The sequence below is a fragment of the Penaeus chinensis genome, chromosome 9 (genome assembly GCF_019202785.1).
Source record: "Penaeus chinensis breed Huanghai No. 1 chromosome 9, ASM1920278v2, whole genome shotgun sequence".
Classification (NCBI taxonomy): Eukaryota; Metazoa; Arthropoda; class Malacostraca; order Decapoda; family Penaeidae; genus Penaeus; species Penaeus chinensis.
Genome location: NC_061827.1, coordinates 14,408,225 through 14,414,792, shown reverse-complemented (window position 1 = coordinate 14,414,792; position 6,568 = coordinate 14,408,225). Strand labels below are relative to the sequence as shown.

At 37.2% G+C, this 6,568-nt stretch overlaps 1 protein-coding gene across 9 annotated transcripts in view; it reads left to right on the top strand.

The window, feature by feature from the left end:
- Positions 1–2,198: 2,198 nt before the first annotated feature.
- The window catches only part of LOC125029205 (zinc finger and BTB domain-containing protein 24-like), a 10,705-nt gene continuing 6,335 nt past the window's right edge, over positions 2,199–6,568 (top strand). For 2 of the 9 annotated variants that reach the window (XM_047619072.1, XM_047619075.1), the window contains exon 1: positions 2,272–2,795. The gene's annotated coding sequence lies outside the window, so the exon portion shown is untranslated. The other 7 variants (XM_047619077.1, XM_047619073.1, XM_047619074.1 and 4 more) reach the window with 7 other exon arrangements.

Genomic DNA, 6,568 nt, shown 5'->3' with positions numbered 1-6,568 from the left:
AGAGGGCTCCATGTTTCTGCTTGCAGGAGTACCTACCTTAATGCCTGTGTCCCTTGTAAGCCCTCTTCGGTTTTGCCTAAATCACGTTAGCCTCCCCTTAGAACAGTACTACACAGTCCTAATGTAGTTTAGACTCTGCCTAAACTACATTAACCCTCACAGCAGGCTCAGTCTTTGATCACGCTGAAAGTCTCCTGTCATAGGACATAACTGAACAGATGGAAAGGCACAACTGAGTCTCCTCTTCGAGGAATCATAGAGGAACTTTCCTGAGACCCATCTTGTTCTTAATGTGAGATTCCCAACCTCCCTTCTAAACTTTTAAGTGTTTATTGATGCCAGTTATCCAGGATCATGTGGCACGTGGCTACAGTTGTTGAGTAACATCTGTCGAATTCAAGGACACCCATCGGGTCATTCCGATCAACTGGAGGATTCGCATTCTTCGTCGGAGGTAGACGCTATAAGTTCAGTGTTCTTTCCAACCCGCGACTAAACTTTATCACTAACAGATCAGATTGGGACTAGGGAGCCAGACCTCGAATCACTATCAGGATTTGGGGCCATGGTCCTCCCTACTCAATTCAAGCTCACATAAATCTTTGAGAGCTACATGTGTTCTTGCATTCCCTCGTCTGGGGATCTTCCTCTTCTGAGAAGATGATCCACGTCATTTTAGCTAACCTGACAATGTTTATATGTATTGACAGGCAAGGTTCCTCACCCTAACCCTCCGTCGTCATTACTTATATGGCCATATTCTGCCTGGCGAGGACCCAGGCATTTCACCTGATGACAACTCGAGTGGTTGGGATAAAGTCTATCTACTTGTCATTGAAGGACTGCGCTCTGGACTCAGCCTTGTCTGCGGACCTGTCGCCATGGTTCAACCTTCAGCAGGTTGACCTTTGCTTCTTACTACCAAAGGTTCTTGTCGTGGACAGGTGATGCTGGATGGCAGGATGGCTTCATAGGCGACTACGTGGGAGAGTATTTACCTGTTTCCTCCTCTGCTGTGGGCAATTTGACTGATCGCCCTTCTTTTCATGACTGATGCCTCGTTTATTTCTTACCCCTCCCCCGAAGCTTTGCCACTAAAAACGAGTAGAGGGCGATACTTAGTAAAATGGACATAGCAGTTCACTGCCTTGTTCCTCATGGCCTTGGGGCTTTTGTATACGTATAACCTCATTTTTAATGTCATTCTGGTTGGTGTCTTAGTTCTGCGGACCATATCATATACTCTTTAAGCGAGATATACATCAGAACAAAACTTAAAATAAATAAAATGTCAAAATTATAGATACATTGTGTAAATAAGGACAATGCTGGCAATTCACAGAAATATATGTAGACATTTCTGACATGTTGCATCAGACAGGTTCCAAGAACCATGGTATCATTTTGGAATCACTAATATGAGCTGCATTTATGCTTACAAAAAATGAGGGTGAAGTCAGTTTCCCATTTTCTTATAAAGTTGAATGAGAAAGGCTTTGTTATACCAAAATATAGAAACACTGACATGGATGAATATATTAATGATAATCTTAATACCATTGATAATATTAGCAAGCTCAATTTTCAGGGATGGATTAGGGTAGAAGTGGCAGTGTTGTCGTTAGTAAATGTGATGGTTTTGAGATGTTTGTTTGTGATGGCTTCAACTCTGGAGCACTGGAAATCTGTTCCACTCATATGTTAGAAAAATGTTGCTTTGTAAAAGAAACAGAGAGAGAGAGAGAGAAATGGAATATACAGTGTGTGTGTGTGTGTGTGTGTGTGTGTGTGTGTGTGTGTGCAGTGTGTGTGTGTGTGTGTGTGTGTGTGTGTGTGTGTGTGTGTGTGTGTGTGTGTGTGTGTGTGCGTGCGTGCGTGCGTGCGTGCGTGCGTGCGTGCGTGCGTGCGTGTTTGCTCTGATAGCGTGTCTAAAATGAAGATTAATGTTAATTATGCAACAATGTACTCATATATGCAATAACAAAACAGTAAAGGAAATGATGGAAATGTTAAGCATTAGAAAAAAAAGATTATTGTAATTGCATGGTTATTAATTATTCGTACAGAAATCATAAGAAAAGCTGTAATAAGAATATTATCAATTAAGTTCAACGTTAATTGCACCTTTACAAACTCATTAGTATATAATGGCTGTAATCGGTAACAAGCATATTTAAAACAAAATAATATCGAACGCAAGAAAAACAAGCAGATAACTCGGCTCATGACAGTGTAAAGAACATCCTTTATCTACTTATTGACATGTGAGAATAGCACTGTAATAAGAGGTCATTGTTATCTGATGTCATGAAATAGGTTCTTACGAGAACAGGATATCGCAAATTAGAAATCTGTCTGTATATAACGTACAAATTTGCTTGAAGCGTCGACCAGAATACCGTAGCATGTATGCACGCCTCTACACGCTTTCTGTATAGGAATACATGATATTCCTCACCATTTCAGATACGCCAATGACTTATACTCGGTAGAGAAATTCTATAAAGTTGCTGACACCCGCATTTCAAAATATATTTACTCCCAAACTGGAAGAAAAGGACAGGAAGGTAATATTAAGTTACCATGTTCATTAAACAGTTCTGAACCGCATTGACTTCTTAGATGCTGGAATTGGAGGCGATAATCGTGTAACATAGCACTAACACCGAAAGAGAGAGGGAGAAAGACTCGGAGAGAGAGATTCTCAAGTACTGCCAAGGTCCTCAGCCTGAAGACGTTAGACGAAGTCCACGAGGGGAAAACGCGTTCACGCGTACATGCTCGAAATTGTAGTGGTAAGTCTAGGGATATAATGTACTCAGTTTCGCTGCTTTTAGAATGGAAGAATAAGTGGTTTGTGGACTTGGAGTATTGTTTAATCTCAGTGACAGTTAGTTCTGTAGTTCATCATTGTGTTGACCTCAATTCCAGAACATTATTTTGATTAAAAGGTGTTGGTAAACTTGTTAATATTATTTGGTAAGTAATAGTATACATTTGTACAAAATTGTCTCAGCTCTTTTTAAGATAATTGCGTAAAGATGTCACATTCATTCCTGTTACGTATATTCTGTGTAAGAATACATCTTGCGAGAATAATATGGGCATTGTCTTACATCATTTTGCAGAAGCACGTTTTATCATTGATAACATATAACGAGTTTATGTACAGGAATTATGCACAATACAGCAACATAACCATGTTCGTTTTAGGATGACAGTACTTGTTTCGTTATAGTTTGTTTCACGCAGGCACGTGGTAAAAGATAAACAATGCCTATAATAGATAGAGCGACAGAAAATAAAGTAATTTTTTAGTTTCACACAGCCATCCAATCATGCAATTATTAATCCTTCTTTAAATTATCAATGTTGTATTATTCATGAATCTCGTTATTTTCCATCGCAAATGTTATAAACTAACCCAGTTCCGCCAGGTATGGCAAGTACGTACGCCCGGCAGAACTGAGTTAATGTACATACATTCCATGCCTACTGTAAGTTTACTTTATAAATTGTTTTTACACAGACGGTTACTCTTGTACTGAGTCACCAATGAGTCAGTTACGAGTACTGCCCATCTCGCCCATTTACGTTTTTCCTTGTTTTAGGAAAATATTTTATGTTATTTTGTTTTACTGTTACAAATGTTTATAACATTATAGTAATTATAATATTTATAATAAAGATAACACCATCAATATTGATAGCACTAGTAAAAAACAATTTTTTTCCGCTAATTCAAGGAAAGGTGAAATCAGGTAAGTTCGCAAGGTCTACTAATTGACTCCTTTGTGGCAAAGCACTAACAGAGCCATCTATGTGCAGAGACATTTAACAAAAAGAAATAAAAAAGGATTACAGCATTTTCCTGGCAGCATTGGGTTAAAGCATTGGTAATGTTTATAAAGTGACCATACTACTTTGAGATTAAATCCCTATTACTCCAGCCATTGCTGGGAAATCCACAACATCACTGAATGAACCAAAAATCCCCATTTAATTGCTGTATTTCCTGTCAGGGGCTCTGCACCTGGGCCCCCACTCAATGACCGCGTAATAGTTGTCATAATTTATTTTCTTAGTTTCTGACACTATCTATTGCTAATATTGATTATGTCATTTATTAGTGAGTGTATTTTTTCTGTTTTGTTATTATAATGCCATTACATTTTCCTGTAAATGTTTGCCAAAGTATTACATGTTGCACAACTTTTTTATTATCAATTTGGGAAGTGTTGTATTTTTGGTCATTCTGTCCATTGTAGGCAAAATTTACCTTGTATTACATGGATGTGGGAAATTGAATATATACCAACATTAAGATGTTCTGCATTTAAGTTATTTCCTTTGTAAATTGATCATAAAATTATGCAACACAATACTTAGGTATATATTTACTGGAAAAATCTATGACACTATCATAAAAAAAGGGAAAAACTACATGCATTGATACCTGAAATAATCTGCTCAGTCAAAGAATAATGTCAGAGGTGACTAATGCAGCACAGAGAATAAGTTCACAGCGATTGAGTGGGGTCTGGAGACAAAGCCCCTGATAAGGAAATTTGGTAATCTGCTGGGCATCTGGGGGTAAGGCCCCCAGGTTAGGGAAGTTTTTTGTTCATATGGTGATATTGAAGCCCCCAGGTCAGGAAGTTTTTCATTTATATGGCAAAGTTTGTGGATTCCCAAATGTGGCAGGAGTAATAGGGACTTAGTCTTAGAGGAGTGCAGTTACTTCATAAACAGCTATCATTTGTGAAGGAAAACAACAGATACACATATTACAATGAGAATAATGGAAACAAAGAATGATAATTGCAAGGTTGGATGGCTGTGTGAAACTAAACAGTTGCCATTCAAGGCATTATATGCATGAAACTGATCTTGTTTTACATCACAAATGATTTGATTCAAGAAATAAAAGAAAGTCTTGGTGATTATTTACAAACTAAATGTATCCCCTGAGACAAAGTCCCTCTTACTCCTGCCAATAACCTCATGGGTATTCCTAGGAATCTACAAGCATTGTTATATGAACTAAATACTTCCTTTCGAAGGCTTTGCCTACCTGATTGCCATGTGGTTATTTTTTCTATGGCATTTTTTCTTCAGTTCTGACATTGGTGTTTGCCTGCGTAGATTATTTCTTATATTAGTGAATAAATTTTTTTCCCCCTATGACAGTGTCAATAAATATTCCCAATCTAAATGCAACCATTATATAAATCTATACCAGAGGACTACGTATTACACAACGTGTGAAGGAAATGTAATTGGTTGAAAAATATATTGAAGTTTTTTGTTCTGTTCATTGCAGGGAAAGTTTACCTTGTGCCATACAGTTATATAAATCAAAAGTGGCTGATTAAAATTTGTTATCCCCAAAATATGAATATCACTGATGAGATTCACATTTTTGTGTGTATATTTTTTTTATTTCTTAAATTTATGCAGAATTTCTCATGTAGTTTGATGCAGTTTGAATGAATCTGATGTTCATTTTCTCTGTAAACCTTAATTTTCCAAGAGAACTACTAGACTTTGTGAAATTGTATACTATACTGTTCATTCTCTGTGTAAACTTTCAGTTTCCAAGTTAGCAAACTAACCGAACCCAACAAGAATATGTACAATGTTGATTTGATTAGTTTCATAACTGAATGTGCACAACCTTCGAGTTGTCCTTTGTGATACTTGGAACTGTGGCAAAAAAAGTCAGTTAACATTTTCTGTGTGTGATCTGGCATAGTTCTGATTTGGTTATAAATTGTCTCTGTGATTTGCCAGTGTTATGTTTGCACACACTTCCGAAGTCACAATTACAACATGTACTGACCTGAAATGTATAGTTTATTGCTCTAATAAATCCTTTGATGTAATCCCATTTTCGTCATCAACATTCGTCACATTGGGTCTTCCTGTAGGCTTCTGTATCAGGGTAATTATATGCCTTTTTGTAAGATGCTGCTTCTTAAATTATGATCTTGTATGGGAGGAGTTAGTAATCTATATACTTGCCAGTAGGGGACACACGTACATAGAAAACGCATTGTGGGGTTAACTTAAATATATTGTTAGTAATACTGTAATACAAATTATAAAACTAAATAGGAACTATATAAAAGATTCATATACATAACACTTCCTTCCCCCTTAAAGAAAATACAATACTGGCCCTTACCAGAGAACATAGTGGGGTTAATTAATATCAACTTGCCAATTACATAGCTATCAGCCAGGTACTTACATAACTTTCCTCGAGTTGTTCTGTAGGGAAGTTTCCTTGGCTGACTACCTCTATTATGGGGTTGAGGTTCTTGAACATTTGCCTCAGGAAACGCAACATCTCCAGGTTCTTTTGGCGTTGGCATAGTCTTGGATTGATTTATATCAAGAATATATGGCGGAGTGATATCTAATTCATCATTCTCTGTTAATTTATTAGAGTCCATTGAAATGTCCAAATGTGATGTTCTTAGCTGATTTATGTGACTTTTCAGATCTTTACCATCCACACTGACAGTATAGTGTAGATTACGTAACCTTTTCTCAACAGGGCTGT